The sequence below is a fragment of the Equus quagga genome, chromosome 6, assembly GCF_021613505.1.
Source record: "Equus quagga isolate Etosha38 chromosome 6, UCLA_HA_Equagga_1.0, whole genome shotgun sequence".
In the NCBI taxonomy this organism is placed as follows: domain Eukaryota; kingdom Metazoa; phylum Chordata; class Mammalia; order Perissodactyla; family Equidae; genus Equus; species Equus quagga.
Genome location: NC_060272.1, coordinates 60,231,099 through 60,250,651, shown reverse-complemented (window position 1 = coordinate 60,250,651; position 19,553 = coordinate 60,231,099).

Here is a 19,553-nt window from a genome sequence, read left to right as displayed (position 1 = left end):
AAGGTTGGCAACAGTTGTTAGCCCAGGTGCCAATCCTTAAAAAAAAAAAAAAGGAAAAGAAAAGCGCAGAACTGAGGAAACTCCAGCAGGAAGATGTTGCTGTTCTTGCCATTTCACACATGTCAAAGAATGTTAAACCAGGGTGCCCAAAAAGATGGGAATTCAAGAGGTGGTGGTGGAAATGGATCCTTTTTTGATCTTTTCCTGGAGACTCTGAAAGTGGTGCCTTTATCGAGGGGGTCACTTCCTTGCTCATTTGCATATCCTCAGGCTTGGTCACTAAACTAATTCCCTAGTCCAATATGATGGAGCCAGGGTGGAAGGGCCACATGATACAAAGCCTGATGATTTAAATAAGGATCTGCTTCTGGCCTCTTTGTTAGGGGGTAGTTTGGGAACTGGTGGAATCAGAACATATGTGCCCATGATCAGACCACGACTCCCTCAGCCCGTGGGATTTCCACTGTGCTATGTTTATTGTGAATAACTGAGACCCGAGTCTCTGTTACCACCACTTCCTGGATTGATCCCCATTGCTCAGTCTCTTGCCTTGACTAACTTAGGGCCATACAACCAATATTCATTTAGTAATCTATGGGACACACATGCTAGGGACAAGGGAGCAACAGAGATGAATAAGGCATTTCTTTTGCCCCTCAGTACATTTAGAGGTGAGAGAAGGATGTTCACAGTGAATTCAGTACAAGTACCTACGTAACTCACCCTCTTACCATAAGTTTCTCTCTTACAGGCCAGCAGCCAAATAGGTATTCAGGAGGGAACATTTGCCCAATAGGGATACTTTCTTAGAGGAGCTTGTTCATGGAGTGCATGGAGAGAGAGACACAATAGGGTGGCCCGGCAGCTTGTTTATTTCCCCTACTGGGCTGTGAGCAACTAGTCTCGCTTGTCTTTATTGATCCAGCTCTGTGGGCAGTGACAGTACATGGTGGTCTCCCAGTAACAGCACTTGCACGTTCATAATAATAATCATCATCATCATAACAAAGACCACTGAATGAAAATTCACTACATGCCCGTAGCTTTGCATATGTTATTTCAGGAAATCATTATTGTAACTCTCTGAGGTAGATACCATTATTTTCATTTTTCAGATGAGTCTGAGAAGTCGGGCACCCAACACAGTATCTGAATAGTATGTCCTCAATAAATACCTGTTGGATGCTGATTGTGATTATTGAATAAATATTTAGAAAGTTGCCCAAAGTCACACAGGTTCTGAGTGGCAGAATGGGATGTCAACCCACCTCCATCTGAAGCTACAGCCCACGTTGATGAAAGATCTCAAGTAAGGACAGAAAATGCAGTTGTTTTCCCATCCAAAGGGCTCAAGTGGACAATTTTAGCAAAGGGTTAATGTACTCCCCTACTGCCACATAGTAACAAAGGAGGGATGGCTCAGAGACAGTTCTAGATTTTCCTTGTACATCATGGACAAGCCAACAGTATGCTTTAGATAATATAAAAGTATTTTTCTATGTTTTTTCACCCATTTGTCCATTTAACAAACCTTCATTGAGCACCTACAATGTGCTAGGAGGCCCTGAGACAGGCACTAGAGACAGAACAAAGTGTTTAGGACATAGTTCCTTGTTTTGAGAAATTCCCTTTGCTGTAAGGGAGACAGATGCATGAACCAACAATGCTATTTCAAAGCCCTAACAGTACTATTGGTCAGATCTAGCTGCCTAATTAAGAAGTTATGAAAATACAGTATTCTAAGACTTTTGAGATGCTAATTATGAGACTGTTTACAAAAGTATCCAAAAATGGTTTCAGATGTAAGGACATGAAAAAAAATCTATGTTTTAACAAGAAGTGTTTTTGCATGCCATTTTCTCAGATGATAGTACCGCTGTTGCTGTTTAGTTCTTCACAGTGTTTTTGGTTTAGAGAAAGAACTTGATGAAAACCCAACAGTTCTATCTCAACACCTACTATTTAAATTTTCCTCTTGTCATTCTTCCAAATACTTTCTCTCAGCACATTTATTCCTTCAGATATCTTACAGTCAGCGTTGTAGAGACAGTTTCCTTTTTTATTTGGATCTTGGCACCTTAAAAATAGCAGCTTGATCAAGGAAAGTGCTATGTTCCTTCCCCAGTCTTGAACTGCCTAAGACTGCCCCCTTAATAATACTCCACATTTATCTCAGCGCTTAAGAGTTTTTAAAGTGCTTTCCTATACATTATCTTAATTAATCCTCTTAATTACTGGATGGGATAGGCTGGAAAGTATTCTTACTGCCATTTTTTATTAGTGCTACAAAAGCAATACATGTGGAGGAGAGGAAAAACCCCAACAATACAGATGGTTACAAAATTAGAAAGAAAATGTACCGCTTCTCTACCTCTCTCCACACTCCTCAGAGGCAACCGTTTTCAACTGTTTCTATTTTCACCTCTTCTGGCATTTATGTCCACAACTCCAAATAATATAATGTGGTCATTTCTTGATTTATCAGCCTGTCGATGCAAAATAACCAATAACCATTCAATAGATAAGAGAAATAAGGTGAGTTATACTTGAGCCAGAGTGAGGATTATAACCTGGGGAGAACTTTTCCAGAAAGGAAGAAAGCATTTGGGAGAAGCATGGTTTTCAGTGCAGTCTTATATCTTTTCTGAACAAAGAACATACATTAAACACACCCAGGATACATCTTCATCAAAGCTTCAAAGACGTATTTAGTTGAAAATTAGCAGGTCAACATGACCCTGATGTCAGGAAAGGGACTGATACGGGCGTTGCCAATAGGGCATAAGAGGGGAAGTATGCATTCTTATCTTGAGAGTACATTCTTCTCTTTAATGATTAAAGCAGATGGACAATGTATGTGTGACAGGTCATGTCAGACTTCTTTAGCTCAAGCCTAATCAGTTTTGAACCCAAATAGTCACCCCATGTACCTCAATATGTGAAAATCTCTCATCAAGCCTTAAGTAGAATCTATTGATTCCTTTCTGTGAAAGATGAGAAATTTAGCTTATTTAACTTCCTCTTTCCTTTCAATTTTTGTTAGTTATGTATTTACATTTAGTTCTTTCACTACGTTTCTTTATAATATGAAATAACAGCGTTTAAATGTGTATTTCTTTGTAGCTCAACTTCAGAAAAAATACGTATTAACTCCACTTATGGAAGACGAAGATTTTTACCCTTTACTTCCCTTCATCTCATCTTTCCCCCTTTTATTCCTAATTTCTATTAGCACTACTATTACTTTTATACTGGTAAGGTTTTAAACTTTTACTTTCTGTTCTGTAATTATAATTAAGTGTTACGTGCCTTGTTTACAGATTGATTAAAGAAATTGGAACATAATACTTGTGTTAATATGATCATGGAAGTATTATTTACTATAGCTCTAAGTAGTGATTAGCTCCACAATGGACAAAATGCAGTCTTGTAACTAAACCTACATAATTCAAACGAGAATGTTTCAAGCATCAAAGTCCAATGAGACTTATGTAATAATGATTGTTCAAAATTGCTCTACAACATTGCAATTTGCTTCACATTGGGGTCTATGGCTTCCTTGTACAGCTTTTCATTTTTCCTGGAATTTTAAGTTGCCTAACTTTTTTTCTATGCTGTTGGGTCACTTTCTAGCCATGCCTGAACTACAATCAGTGTTGGCTTCTGACAGGTTACAGATGCCCACTTTTCCAGATAATTGCCCTTGGCCTAATGCAAATTGACTCACCAGGGAAGTTACACTTCCCCACACAAGCCTACAGCTGCTTGACTGACTGGCTGGCTGACACAGGGTGCAATAGACCAGCTTGCCTCAATATGAGACCCGTTGCCTGGTGCAATTTGTGATCCCCATGTCCCAGTGGAGTCAGCACACAGCTCATATTCACCTGAGCCACATTCTTGCTTAGCTTTTTTCTTGCCCTATATTGTTCCCCTCATCCCCCTTCTCCAAGGAACACTTCCTCAATAAATTATGTATAAAGGAATCCTCATCTTAAGCTCTGCTAGTGTTATGGACTAAATGTTTATCTCCCCAAAGTTCATATTTTGAAGCCCTAACTCCCAATGTGATAGATAGGTGGGGCCTTTGGGAGGTCATTAAGTTCAGATGACATCATGAGGGTAGAGCACCCATGATGGGATTAGTGTCCTTATAATAAGAGGAAAAGAGACCCTTCCCCTCTCTTCATGCAAAGGCACCAAGAAAAGCCTGTGTGAGCACACAGCAAGAAGTTGGCTATCTTCAAGCAGGAGGAAGGCTCTCGCTAGACAGTAAATCTGCCCGCACTTGATTTTGAACTTCCTGGCCTCCAGAACCATGAGGAATAAATATCTGTTGTTTGTCACCCAGTCTATGATATTTTGTTATAGCAGCTCAAGCTGACGAAAATAGCTAGAAAATTCAACCGAAGACACTTTTTTTAATTTTAATTTTTTTCTTTTCTTTTTCTGTTTTATTTTTTTTGGGGGAAGATTAGCCCTCAGCTAACATCTGCTGCCAATCCTCCTCTTTCTTGCTGAGGAAGACTGGCCCTGAGCTAACATCCATGCCCATCTTCCTCTACTTTGTATGTGGGGTGCTGCCACAGCATGGCTTGACAAGCGGTGCCATGTCCACACTCGGGATCCGAACTGGCGAACCCCTGGCTGGCAAACAGGAATATGCAAACTTAACTGCTGCGCCACCAGGCTGGCCCCTGAAGACACTTTTGATGGAAGATCACAAGTCTTCACCAAATCACTAGTGACTACATAATTTTTTTCCCTTACTATTTTTCTGAAGGCATTCACTTCCTTGAAAACATTTTTCTTAGATTTCTCTGAACTTTTTGATGAATTTATATTGCTCTGTAAGTATACTATGCATCTAAAATATTGAAATTTCTTTAATTATCTCACTCCTGGATTTGGTCCCTAGTACTTGTATCGTATATTGTCCTCTTTCTTGGGTTCCACCCCTTTTGAATTGAGGTAAAATTGACATATAACATAATATTAGTTTCAGGTATACAGCATGGTGATCTGGTATTTGTATACACTTTACTCCTTTGATTTCCTTTTGTGTTAACAACATGGAATAAAATTTCAAGCAATTGTCACAAAAGTTGGACAGGGGGTAAATTTTATGAGTCATAACAAGTCTGAAAATCTGTTTTTACTAACTTTATGATTGACAATTTGGCCGAACATATAATTCTAGCTTCAAAATAATTTCCCTTTATCCCTTTAAAGGCAAGTCTGCATTGTATTCTAGTTTCTAAGGTTACTGATGAAAAATCCAATGTCAATCTGATTCCTTGCGGGGGCGGGGGGGGAGGTGGGTTGGGGGAGTGGATAAGAAATCTATTATTTGTCCCTGAAGTTTTTAGCTTTTTTTTTTTCTTTGGGTTTTCTGAAATTTCGTCTATTTGGACACTCAGTGGGCCTTTTCTATCTTACTACTCCAGCCTTTCTTCAGCTCCAGGAAATTTTCTCAAATTATTTTTTAATTGTTAAAGCTCCTTTGTTTACTCTACTCTCTTTCTGGAATTCCTATAGATGTACAATGGCTCTCCTAGATTTATCTTCCATATTTCTTAACTTTTTGTTCTCTTAGTTTCCTTTTTCTTTTTCTTTTTAAATTATACTCTATGGGAGATTTTTACAATTTTACCTACATCTTGGTTCCTCCCTTTGGGGTTTTGTTTTCCCCTGAAATGTGAGGAATCCTTTGCTTTCCATTTATATTTATGAACAAAGTACTAGGCTCTTATTATGGGGAGTTGGTATGACTTTGCTTTGCCAACTCCACTTCTGCCAGTCTCTCTGGGTGTGTGGGGATCATGGAGAGGGAGAAAATTAGTCTGTTTTGTTAGTGGATGTTTAGTTAGTCACGCTTATTGTCATCCTCAGTCCACTCCTACTCTCATACCTGATAACTGTGGGCTTGGATTTATCTCCTTGGAGATAACTCTCTTGGTCCCACAGGGAAGAACCATTCCAACTCCTATCTCTGTTGCAGTCTCCTGTGTGGGTTCTGGGCTGCAACTTCCTCTCTCAACATGAGCCATTTCAGTCTTCAGTTCTCAGTACTGTCACGGATGTGTCCCCTCTCATTCATCTCTATTGTCAATCTATGGGCTGTATGGGAGGGCAGTGAGGTAAGCATGTGTGCAGAGTCTGCCCTCCAGGACCAAAGCTCGATCATTGCCATTTTATAGTTCCTGACACTTGGGCACAGAAGGATTAAATGCTGTGTCAAATGCCAATTAAGTGGTGGAGCTGAAAACTAGAATTTCGGTTTTCTGTCACCTAGTCTAATGTTCTTTCCATTTCTCTGTATCTCTTCACTACCTCTTATCCTCTGAGTCTTTATCAGTGGAATTTCATACAGCTGAACAGGAATGTTTACAAGCAGATTTTTGAGCACGTACCTCATTAGAGCCAGATGTAAGGAAAGACAATACATTTGTATCTGCTGTGAATGTTTTTTCCTAACTCACTGTTGCTCTCACTCTCATCTCTGGTTTTCACAGAGGTGTCAGAGGTAAAGAGATTTTGAAGCTTTTTAGTTTTAAAACCAGTGTAAGTCATTTTCATTACAAGCTTTAAAATAAATTAGTTGACCGAGGGAAAAAAGCACTTCTAAAAATTCTCATTATGACCTGGGAACATCACATTTATTAGTCCCTAATTTGGTTCCAATTTCTGAAACCTAGTGGTGTGTGGGATGAAGGAAAGACATACAAATTACTTTTGTCTACTGTGGAGCCAAAACATGTACCTCCCTTAACCTCATTCACACCCACCTATATTTTCCCTCTTGTTGCCAGTTTTCCTCCCTATTAATCATTTTCTAAAAAGCTGGAACATGGAATTATGGCTGTTGTTATACACACAGGACCTGTTAAACAAAGTGGGTTAAAATTTCTCACCTTTCATTTTCAGAAAACCATAATCAATGTTACCAGAGAGAAATAAATGTAAAGTAGGGATTCCCTTTTAATTAGGAAATCTGAAGGTAGAGAGTAATAATTCACTCATTCAATGAACAATTCTCTATTGAGTATCTCCTACTATGTCCAGGCATTCTTGGAAACTTGGGATAAAAACTTAGATAAAATGATGAGTATCTAGTGGAGGACGCGGGCACAACACAAAAAAAAGAAACATACATGTGGTAAAATAATGAAATGGAGAGGTGCCATGAAGGGAAAGTTCACACACAGTACTATTGATAACTGGGGGCAGGCGGGTATGGAAGGCTTTTCTGAATGAGAGACATTTGAGATGAGTTCTGAATGTAAGAGAGCAGGATCAAAGGTGAAGAGAATGTTAGGTAGAAAGAATAGAAGGTATAAGGGCCGCATGGCAGGAAAGGGCATGGTACAGACTTGGAAAAAGAACCAGAGCAGCTGGAGATGCAGACAGAATCCAGAACACCAAGGGCCCGTGGGTTTGGGCACTACAGGAAGGCACTGAAGGGGAGGTCTGAATGGATTTGTGTTCTGAAAAAATCACTCTGCGTGTATTGTGAGGCACGTGCTGGAAGTGGGCAACAGAGGACCTAGGAGGTCAGCTAGAAAATCATGTGAAAAATGGTGGTGATTCAGACGAAAGTATTAGGGTGGAGATAAAGAAAAATGGATGGATTCAAGAGATATTGAGAGAGTAGAATTTCGGGGATTGGTGGGGAATTAAGTATGGAGAATGAGAGGGAGGACATCCTTTACTCATATCAAGGACAACTGGTCTCCCATAGGTGGGTGCATGCTGGAGGAAACATACCATATTCTAGGAATATGGCGCTTGAGATGGGTCTGAGAATGGATTCTATCTTAACAGTTAAAGATGAGGGTTGTGAAGATAAATGGCCTTTAAGGTGAGGGAAAAGGTGGAAATGAAAGATATAAGAGTAATATAATCCAGAGTCCAGCAAAAGTGGAAAGTAAGATGAAAGGGTTAGGGTAGGTGGGAGGAAAGAAATGTGAGGATAAGATTGTGTAGAGCTGTGAATGTCATCTAAGGACTTTGGGCTTTATTCTTTCAACAGTGGGCTCAGGAGATTAAAAAGGTTAAAGTGAACAGAGCCACGATGCCAGGTTTTCATGCCTAGGTGGGTAGGAGGCTGGTGGCCTATGATCAAGAACAGAGAAACCAACAAAAGAATGTGGGTTAAAGTGGCTGGTAGGAGACCAAGGAGAAATATTCCATTTGGATATAAATTTGAAGTTATATTGGAAACACAATTTGAAAATAAATGACTTGACATTCAGGACTGGAGGTATGAATTTGGAAGTCATCTCCAAATGGTTAAAGCTGGGTTGGAGAAAGTGGGAAGTTGATGAGATCACCAAGGGATTAAGAGTAAGAATTGCAGAAAATAGACCCAAAGTGAGAACCTTAGGAAATGTACTATTCAAAGGGCATGAAGAAGAAGGGTTGTCAATGACAGGGGAAGAGAAGAAGCCGTCAGCGAGGAAGGACATGAACAAGATGAACATGATATCAGGGAAAGCAGGGTAGCTGAGAGTTGTAAGAGGAATGGAGGGGTCAATAATGCTAACTTCTTACCCTTCAAGTTGTAAGTTAATATTGAGAGGTCTGAAGAAAAGCTCATTAGACTTGAGGTGGAGAAAAGAAAAGACAGGACCCAAAAGAACTGTAGGAAGAGAGGTGTTGGCATCATAGAAGGTGCTCAGGAAATGCCTGTTGAACAAAAGAAGGCTGAGTAGTGGGCCAACCTCCATGTGACTGGAGAGCTCTCGGTGGTTCCCATAGAGTTTTAATTTATAGCTATCAATCTTCCATTATTTTCCATTGTGTCCTGAAGATCAGAAAATAATGCAGCTGACATGATTAATTCACTCTTAGGTCTTTTCTGGTCATTGTTTTGTACTCAAAGTAGAGTTATTTTAAAAAATATTTAATCCACTTGCCCAGAGACCTCAGAAGTTAGGGCTTCTACTTTATGGCTGCACCAACGATTGGTTGGGCTCCCAGTCTTGGAGCAATTGACACAATGATGCCTGCTTCTTCTCCCTGCACAGACCCCTTGGGTAGCACAGAAAACATTCAAGGGGACAAAGGTACTTGTAAAAGAAGGACACACCTGACAGCTTGCACTTTTTTGGGTAGATTACAGGAATGAAGAAGAGAACTTTGAGAAGATGTTGCTAGATTTCTCCCAGTTTAATAGAGACTTCTTGTTGGAAATGTATCTAAAGGAGAAGGGTGAGTAGCTGGTTGCTTGTCAGTAGGCAATTAGGTGGCTGTACAAGCTGCAGAATGTATATAGCCACACACAGAAGACATGTATTTATATTTCTCTAGATATTCTAGAAATAGAAATTAAAGAGTATGGTTCTGTTGCAACACCTTCCTACTCCTCCTCATCAAAGCACATAATTATAGCTGCGAGTCTCCATGGAGAGGGCAGAGACGTGGGAGTTGGGAAGACTAGGATTTGAATCCCTGCTCTGCACCTGCTAGTATGACCCTGGACAAGTTACTTCACGTTTCTGTGTCTCAGATGCATCATCAAAAAGCAGGAAGTAATATGTTGATGACCCACGAATCTACCTTTCAGCCCAGATCTCTCTCCTAAGCTCCCTGCACTTTTGCTCAACTGCCTCCTGGACACCGAGGAGGTGTTACACCGGCAATTCAAATTCATTTTGTCCAAAAGCAAACTCATCTCCACCCTTACCCCCAATAAAACAAAACATTGCTCTTCCTGCAAGTTTCCTGGATTGATGAATGAGCCCCCCTTCCAGCCAACCCCATAAGACAGAAGCTTGGGTGGCGTCCCTGACTTCACCTTTTGCCTTACTGCATCTTCAGTTCATTGCCATGTCCCGTCATTATTATCCTCTATCTCTCCACTTCTCTTCATCTTCACTGTCACCAAACTAGTTTGAGCTACTGATATCTTTCTGTCTAGACCTCTCCTTTCCTGCCTCTTGCCCTCTTGTATCTTATACTGCTGGCTTACTGAGCTGCTTCTAGTCCTTGAAATGTGCTGTGGACTTGCTTTCCACAGCCTTTGAAAGAGTGGTTCTCTGTGCCTGTAATGCTCTGACCACATCCCATCCTCTTCTGTCTTCTGCTTAAAGGCCATTTCATTTGGGGTCCTTTCTTTATTCCCAAGCTCCTCTGAACCAGGTTAGGTGCCTCTGCTCAGCAGTTCTATGATGCCCTGTGCCTCCTCTAGTATAGCACTTATCGAAGTGTATCGCTGACACTTGGTTATTTTTTTCCTACACTTTTATCTCCTAAAAACAGGGACTGTATCCATCTTGCCTATTAGTAAATCCCCAGCACTCAGTAGGTATTTGTGGAAAGAAGAGAGGAAGAAAGGAAGAGACGAAAGAAATGAACAAGAGAAGAAAGAATGATTGAAAATAATATAAGAAAGGTACTTGGTAAAAGGAAGCTATTATTATTGCTATTCCAGGGACAAGAGGTTTCAGAAGGAGATTCTCACAGATTAAGGCATCTTACCTGCTGGGAAGGGGAGCTGGGGGTGGAGCATTCCTTGAATTCAGGAGAGGTCTTCGCTCACCCTAGATAATGCTGAGGCTGTATGGGAAGTAAGGGACCCCCTCACCCCTTCTGTTGCCATGTGAGGGAGCTGCCTGCAGCCAGTGACCGTCTTCTTTTGGGCAGTTGTTTGATTTCTTTGAGCCTTGGTTTGCTCATGTATAACATGAGGGAGTTGGACAAGACCATCTCTAGAGTTTCTTCCAATTCCAACATAGTTTGATTTTACCTTGTAACACATTCCTTTCCTCCTTAAGATTTTTAGGTTCCATTTCTTTCTTTCTCTCCTCTACTCCCTCACCCCCCAATTTTCTAAGTGTATTAATGGTAAGAAATAGGGGTTGGAAGGTTTTGGGGAAGGTGGACAAGAGTGTATGTCACCTGTTGTGTACTTTGGTCTTTGTTCTACTGACTTCTGTTTTCATAGGCTTTATTCGATTTTCCAGATAGTCTAGGATGTTTTCAAAGTGGCCTAGATTCAGACTTAGTTTTTATTTTGCCAGGAAGCTTGGCTCTGGTCAACAACTCTAGCCAAATGTACTTATGAAGATGTATAATCAAGGGCACGCAGGTCTATCCTGGGTATCTTTCAAACCACATTTCAAAGACTTTAGTGAATAGTGACACTCCATTGGAATGAGGTTGCCTGATGGCTCAGTCCTCCGAAGGTGCTGTTAGCACATGCCTATAAATTCCCCTCTCAATTCCTGGTATGGCTGCTCCTTTTCATTGTTCATATCTCAGCTCAAATATCATCTCCTCGTAGAAGATTTCCTTGACCACCCAGGGGGTTAAATCAGCCCCCCTACCCCTCACTTTATCACATTTCTATGTTCCATTATTATCATAGCATTTATCACTGCCTGAAATTGTGGTGTTTGCTTATTAGTTTATTCCTTGTCTTCTCCTTCACCAAAATGTAAGCTTATGGAAGGTGTACTCTATCCATCTTCTTCACTGCTCCATACCTAGCACTTAGGACAGTGCAGGCACAAAACACATGCCTGAATAAATACCTCAGTGAACGGATGAGCCTTTGGGGTGTGCAGGAGTTTCCTCAATCCATTCATCCAGCAGCCTCAAATGTCAGCACTTCATGTGATTTTTGTGGAAAATGAGTGGTTTAATAATCTTAAGATTTTTAACATTGACCTGGGTCATGGGCTTTTCAATCTGATATTCTCTGCTTTCCACTCGTATTACATCTCTATTAGCTAGGTAACGCTATCTATATGCAAATGATAGATAGATATAGATACATACACATATTTATCTATCTTATATACATAGATATACAAATATATACTCATTTATCTATCCTAGAATTCCTAATATTTGAAATAAATATGACTTACAGTAGCAGTTTACTTTTTTTTTTTTTAAGATGAGGAATCCTTTCTTCAGGTGAAAATCCTATGAGAAAGGCTAATATACATATGGGATAGAATGAAGTTTACTGGAAGAAGTAAGAATGGAGGGAAGGAGGAGGGAGTTCATAGCTCTGCTTACTCCCCAGAATATCACCTTCTTCCTCATGACAGCCCCTGGAATAGTTTGACATTTACTAGGTTATAATAAGACTAAGCAGTGTCTTTGAATATACTTACTATCTACCAAGTACTTTACATGTGTCATCTCATCTAATTCTCATAACGACCCTATGAAATAAGTATATCATGACTGTCTGTATTAAGCAAATAAGAAGACTAAGGCTTAAGGAGCTTAAAAGTCCTAGTCCAAGTTCTTTGTCATTTTCCCGGATGGCTGCCAATGATCCTCATCTCCTGATGTTCGTGCCCTTATGTATTCCCCTCTCACATTGAATCAGGGCGGCTAGTGTAACACAGTAGAATATGACAGAGGTGATGGTCTGTAACTTCCAAAGCAAGGTCGTAAAGGCTTTGTAGCCTCTGCCTTGCTCTCTTGATCTTTTGGGAAAATTAATCTGGAGTTGGAATGCCAGATGGAATGGAAAGCAAAGAGTCTGGAAGTGTGAGTCTTAACTAAGAGGCTACTGCGATTATCAAAGAGAACAGTTATTTGAGGAAAATCAAAAACTTCTGTCATGGAAAGTAACTACTAAACTATTTGTCTAAATATCTTTGATACTGGCTACTGAGGATTTGGGTGGGCAGGTCACTGGTCTGTAACAAGAAGGTATTTCCTATATTGTAACAATCTCTGCTCGTGGGTCAATATTCCAGAAAGGAGTTAACCATGGTCATTGCCCAACATGGCCTTCCAAATGGTGTGAGTTGGGCCAATTGAAAGCTGCTTTTGGCATTCTCTATAATGTTTAATCTCTGTTTTCCTGCCGCACTTCAATTATGCTAAAACATGTACCACTGTTTTTAAAAGAGGAAGGGGAGGGGACCAAGATTTTCTGCCTTTGAAGTAAGCCAACAAATCAGTGATAATTAAGACAAGAAATCCTGATCGTGCCCTGTCCTTGGTAGAATTTTGAGTCATTCATGCAATGTAATGTCTGGAGAGTTCTAGTGAGTCATGCTTTGCTAACTATGGAAGGAAAATGTATTTTCTAAAGCTGTCCATTATTACTCATGTCTTTCATTCAGCATCAGCAGATGCTGCTACCCTATTGACTGCTGATCTAATAGAAAGTTTCTCATAGCCAGGCCCGACATATTTTCCCTCTAATTCTGATAAATTTGGCACAAGTCCTTTGATTTGGCTTGCAAGATGTTTGCATTAACATTGTGACTTATTTTTGGCTTGGTGTTAAAAGGATTGTTTAGTAACAAAATGGAGCATTTGGATTTTGTGGCAGCCAGGAGGAATGCTCTTATTTTGTAATGAAACAACTGAACAAATGTTCTTTACAGTGATTCATTCTTCATGTGAGAAAAATTTCTTTTTATATATACTCTCTCTGTATTGGATACATGAAGCTCTTTTACCTTCAATATTTAAGCAGAATTTTCAGTGAGTGATTTGGGAACAATACCTGTAAATTATAAAGATAGGCTCCTCTGCAAAAGGAGCAGGGTTTAAACTGTAGGATTGAATGTTAGGAACCACTTGGGTTCTATTCCTACCCTGGCCAAAGTTTGAGTATAACCTTGAGCTATTCACTTAATCTTTTTTAAACTTAGATTTTCTGTCTGAAATAGGCAGAAAATTGCTTACCTATTTAGCTAAGGCAGAAACAATTTCCTGAGAGGAAGATGACTCAGCAGCCCGGGGAGGCTGTGTAGCCTCTCGTCCTGGAAGTCTTCAGGGAGACAGAGGCAGCCAGCTGCTTGGATGGATTAAAGTGTGGTGCTTGAAGACTGGAGACCAGACCACACGAATGAAGTCTGACATTTCGGAGTAGTCAAGAGACTGGGTCATGGAGGGCCCGTCATTCTCCAGGCACTGTGCTAGCTCCTGGGGGATAATGGCGACCCAGACACACCTGAAGTTTCAGCCCTGATGAAGTTTAGGTTGAGTTTTCTTTGTGCATGTTTGAGATTATTCAGAGAGAGGTCCTATGATTTTATTATCTGGATCTGAGTTGTGTTTTGTTTTTTTAAAATTCAGGATCATGCAGGATCACTGCTCAAAAAATACAATCGTGGGAGTCTTATGGAAGAGGAGCCTGATATTGTTTGGGTATTGTTAAAACATGGCTTGACTCACCAAGATGGGAGCAATGGATTCATGTTGGCATCATCCATGACCTGAGAAGAGTGTGGGGAGACTTTAAAATGTCTTACATGGACTTTCAAGTCAAAGGTAATGAGCCCTCCTCTCCACTGCCCCCAGAGGGGCTTCTTACCAATCTGACGATGTCCAGCTAGGATGATGATTGATGGGTCTGCAGCAGTTTCACAATGGATGCTGAACATGAGAACTGCTCCTGATCTTCACTGGTCAGGGGCACCTTCAGTTGGTGTTCAGGCAATGAAACAGCATCCTTGGTCTTGCACCATAGATTTGTTTTCAGCTCACATTCTTACAAAGCAGTAGTTCTTCCTACCATAGGAAGTTTGAAATTCCCTTCCTCTTGCTATTGTGAGTGTTGGTTCTGCTGGGGGAATGCAACCACATGTGCTGAGATTAGGGAGGTGGAGGGAGAGCTACAGCATCGCACAGCGGGTCTTCAAGCAGATGTCAGCTCTCTGGGGTTTCCCAAATCCTTCAGTGTTATTGGCTCATCTGTCTCATTACAATTCTTAAATTCAAATTGTTGAAGCTCCTACCCTGCTTATGAGGGTGTGTCCCATCAGCCTTGAAATATCTCTTATGATTTTTAAGGGTTTACATTTCTTTGAGTCATCTCTGAATCAAAGTTTCTGCTTCGACTGAATTCTTCATCACCACTCTTCTTATTACCCCCTGCACGTGCCATCCATCTCCTCAGCTTTGTGCCACATTAGGAACTGCCAGATTCCTTCACACCCCATAGCACCATTGATCCAAGGCAGTGAGGGAGGCTGCATCACAGCAAACAACTTAAAACTGATATTAATTCGTCCTGAATGTAGAAGTCCTTGGGTCATTCCTGCTCAAGTAAATTTCTTACTAGCTCTGTCCTCCTTGGGTTTTTCTCATCTTGTTGAACTCTCTTCTTGTCTCTAAAGTTCACCTTCCCTCTCATTATATTGTTCTAAGTAATTTGGTTCTTTCTTGCCCCTATACCAAAACTCAGCTCTGGGCCTCAAATCAGATAGCTGGGAGAAATAATTCACTAAGCTACTCAGCCAAACTCATCTGTCCTACTACTCAAAGTACCATTGTAGTCTTCCTCTTAACAGGATAGAAGACTTAAGTGTAGTTCCCTTTCTCATGGGTCTCCATCACGGAAGGGAGTAGAGAGGTAGGAATTTATCTTCTCTTTGGGATGATGATGCCACCTCAGTGCCCCCAGGGAGGCAGACTTGGTTTTTCATTTTGACTATACAAGGTGAAAGGCAGTCAACATTTTGTAGCGCATATTGATAGGAAGCAACGTTTCTTAAGAGGACCTTAAGAGGTCCCCAGAAATCCACCCACAAGATTTAGCACTTAAAGATGATGTCTTGACCAATATCCTGAGCAAAGTCTACAAATTTAGCATCACGAGCTCTGAAATAAGAAGTGGACATTCCAGCCAGCATCCATGGCACGGGGCAAGGTGGCATGAGTGAGACACACACAAGGGCTCTCTGGAATCAGAACAAGAGGGATCCAATCTGGACTAAAATTATTCCTTTGGCCAAGCCCTGGGGGAACTTGAGATCAATACCACTCCTCCCTAGTCTTTGTTATTCATAGATATACACATACAAGTATTTACAGTGAACTGTGTCTCATTCTCATTGTGGCTTCAGTCATGTCAACAAATACTCTGTTTGGCTTCAGAAAATCCCTTGTCTGTAAGGGTCTTAACTGTCAAGAGGGGCAATACCAGGTGACAGTATCCTTTCCAGAATGCTGTCTTAACTGGGTTTATTTATAAAGACACAACCTTATATAAGGCCTGAACTTTCTCTGTATCCAGCAGTTTCTCAAAGGAGATGTGATAAAGTATAGCATTTAAAAAAACCAAACAAACAAGTATGTTTTCGGAAGAGCCATATATTCAGTGTTTCCTTTTCAGTGACGTACGACAGACTTATTATTTCTCTTGCATCATATAGAGTGTGAGTTCTTCGGAAGAATGCACACAGATGAAATACGAGGAGGCATGTTTGTTGGAGTAATGGTATATTTTATGGTCCTCTTCATAGGCAGTTCACCACACGGCTGCTTGCTTTCTTCCACGCCCGCAGGAGGAGAGCCTCATCTGCTGCTTCACCTTCTGTTAAAGGGCTTGCCAGATTAGGTCAGGTCCACCATGGGTATTTTCTCTTTGGTTAACTCAGTGTCAACTGATTAGGATCCTAATCACAGAAGTGTTATCCCACATATTCACTGGTCCTGCCCATCCTCAAGGGGAGGGAATTATACTAGACCTGTATATAGGAATTTGGGGGGTGATCTTAGAATTCTGCCTACCACAAATAGTGACTATCTTTCATCTTTCAAAACATATTAAGATATGGGAGTAAAAAAATCAAATATCACACCAGGGAAAACATATGAAACTGGTAGCAAGTCTTTATTCTATAGTGTCATCCTGTTTTCCTTCTAAAATTTGGACCATTGAACTGTTTTCTGTATTTGGTGTAGGCTTCCCCCAAACTGAACATAAGATTACATTAGGAAAAGTCAACCTGGCATCAGCCATCTGTGGAACTAATACATCCTAAGAAATGATTTGTAAATGGGAACCTAAAAAATTTGGGAAATACCCAATGCTAAATTGAGGCATCCAAACTCTAAACTCAGAAGAGTGTGCCCATATTAACCTGTCTAAAGATGGAGGCAAGTTAGTTGGTTTTTGCACTGTGTAAAGGAAAGTGGTTTACACAGGGAAATGCACTGCAAGAACTTAGAAAATGGTTGAAGAGGAGTTGTTGAGTTTGATAATAACAGCCACCAAAATCATCTCACTTATTCCCCTGGCTTTGGTTCCCAGATAACGGAGCGATCTTCTCACTTCTGTTTGGTTTTCTAGGTACCACACAGAGAATTTATAGACCAATGGACATGGAAACTCCAGTGTTCTTGATGATTATATTTCTCAGTAAAAAATAATAGATGTTCTAGTTTATATATTATTCTTTTGCAAATTTGATTAATGATAATTGGCACCCTAGACCAACCATGTCTAGGAATACTAACAGAACCAACCCTTGAGCCATAAAGTTGAGGACTAGACTCTAAATGAGATGACCAAGGACATTGTCATCCCCTGAGACCCTGACTGGCTCCCGGCCTAGACAACAGCTCTGTCTCAACTTTCTCTTACTGAGGCACGTTGGATTGATAACATGCTTTGAGAAGGCAATGTCAGTGACCTTAATGTTCTAAGCCCAAATCATCTGGTGGCACAGGCTGACAACCTGAAGATGTTTTTCAGCTGAAACGAGCAAGTGGTTGCAGCGGTCTCCACAGCAACGGTGTGGCTGGAACCCTTGGGAGCTTTCGGCTGAGGAACAAAGGCAGCTATGATGACGGCTTCAACAGGAATTAATAGCGACCAACTTTTAGGATTAGCCTGCTGGAAATTCTTTACGTTTTTTCTAGTAAACCTAAGTACATGCTGTGATTTTTCTTCAACATGAAACCCTTCTCTTGACTTTTACACAATACTTTACTCTTTTTTCTCTTTTGGATTTTATAAATGTTCAGCAAATCTTCATAATAGCCTCCATTTAAAGGGTGAGAGAAAGGGGGAAAAAGTGAAGAATTTGTTTTCAGCTTCAGAAAAACATAGGTTTTCATCTAATTTTCAATTCCGCATTCCTGAATTTTCTCTTTATTATCTACCTACCAGGCTGCACTTATCTCCAAATTGAAAGAAAGGCGAAGTAAGATGCTAAGGGGAGAATAGTGAACACGAAGAGTTGTTTTGAGTCTATTCTATGAAGTCAGAGCGTTGCTTTTTAAATTTCTCCCACTATGGCTACACTAATGCTAAAATCAAAATGATAAAGCTTAAATTCACATCAGGAACTGAAGACTGGGAAAAAATCAGGAGTGCTTTATCACATGTATGCAGCCACGTATTCATAATTTTCCATAATGGCCTACTATTGGGAAAAAAAGGAGTATAAACAAGATGTTTGTGAAGTGATCTGAGAGTGGTGAATGCACAATTATATAACAATAAGTAATATTTTTTTCAATACATTAGTGTCTGGAAATACATATGAAGTAAAGCTGTTGCTGAAAAATATACTATGTTGGTCAGTTTTAATGTTTATGCAGCTCTAAACATAATTATGATTGGGCTCAATAGAAAATAATTTTGTTCTTTTCCCCAGCTTGTTGAGGTCAAATAGGCAAATAAAAACTGTATATATTTCAGGCGTACAATGTGATGTCTTGATATATGTATACATTATGAAATGATTAGCATAATCAAGCTAATTAACATATCCATCACTTCATATAGTCACCATTTTATTTATGTGTGGTGGGAACACAAGATCTACTCGCTTAGCAAATTTCAAGTATACAATAGTGTATTATTAACTATAGTCACCATGCTGTACATTAGCTCTTCAGAAATGAAGTCAGAGTCTTAACCACTTATTTATTGATTGCATTTAGAGGTCAGTCACAACAACTCTTGCTTGGTTGTTTTTGTTTGTTTGTTTGTTTTTGGTGAGGAAAATTGGCCCTGAGCTAACATCTGTTGCTATTCTTCCTCTTTTTGCTGGAGGAAGATTGTCCCTGCACTAATATCTGTGACAATCTTCCTCCATTTTGTATGTAGGACACCACCACAATATGGCTTGATGAGCAGTGTGTTCGTCCCTGCCCAGGATCAGAACCTGTGAACCCCAGGTTGCTGAAGCGCAACACACGAACTACTATGCCACTGGGCCGGCCCCATCTTGCTTGGTTGTTGAAGAGAGACAATATTGCAGGTATTACTCTAGTAAATGTGAATAAAATATGCTTGGCTGGTACTCTAGGAATTGTTCAAATTATTAAAACAATAAGGGAGAACAGGTTTGAGAATAAAATACAAGGAAATCTACATATGGTATATATTGATGGTGTTATTATCACATGCAGATATAAGGTCACAGACTGAAGTGAGATGCCATCTTGGTAAAATAGACTGTGGCCAGGAGAGTAGAGCCAAAGGTGGGGACTGATTTAAAGTACTTGTGACTTATAGCATATACTAAGATTTTCCTTGGGACAATTTATCCACCAAACTGGAAAACTCTTTTCATAAATAAGTGTGGGTAATATTGAGCTAAAGTCACACAGATTTCTTCGCATCAGATCTTCTCAGGGTCTTTGCTATGTGTTATTGACTGAATGCTTATGTCCCCCCAAATTCATATGTTGAGTCCCTAACTCCCAGTATGATGGTAGCTGGAGGTGGGGCCTTTGGGAGGTAATTAGGTTCAGATGAGGTCATACTGGTGGGGACCCCATGATGGGATTAATGTCCTTATAAGGACAGGAAGAGAGCCCGGAGCTCT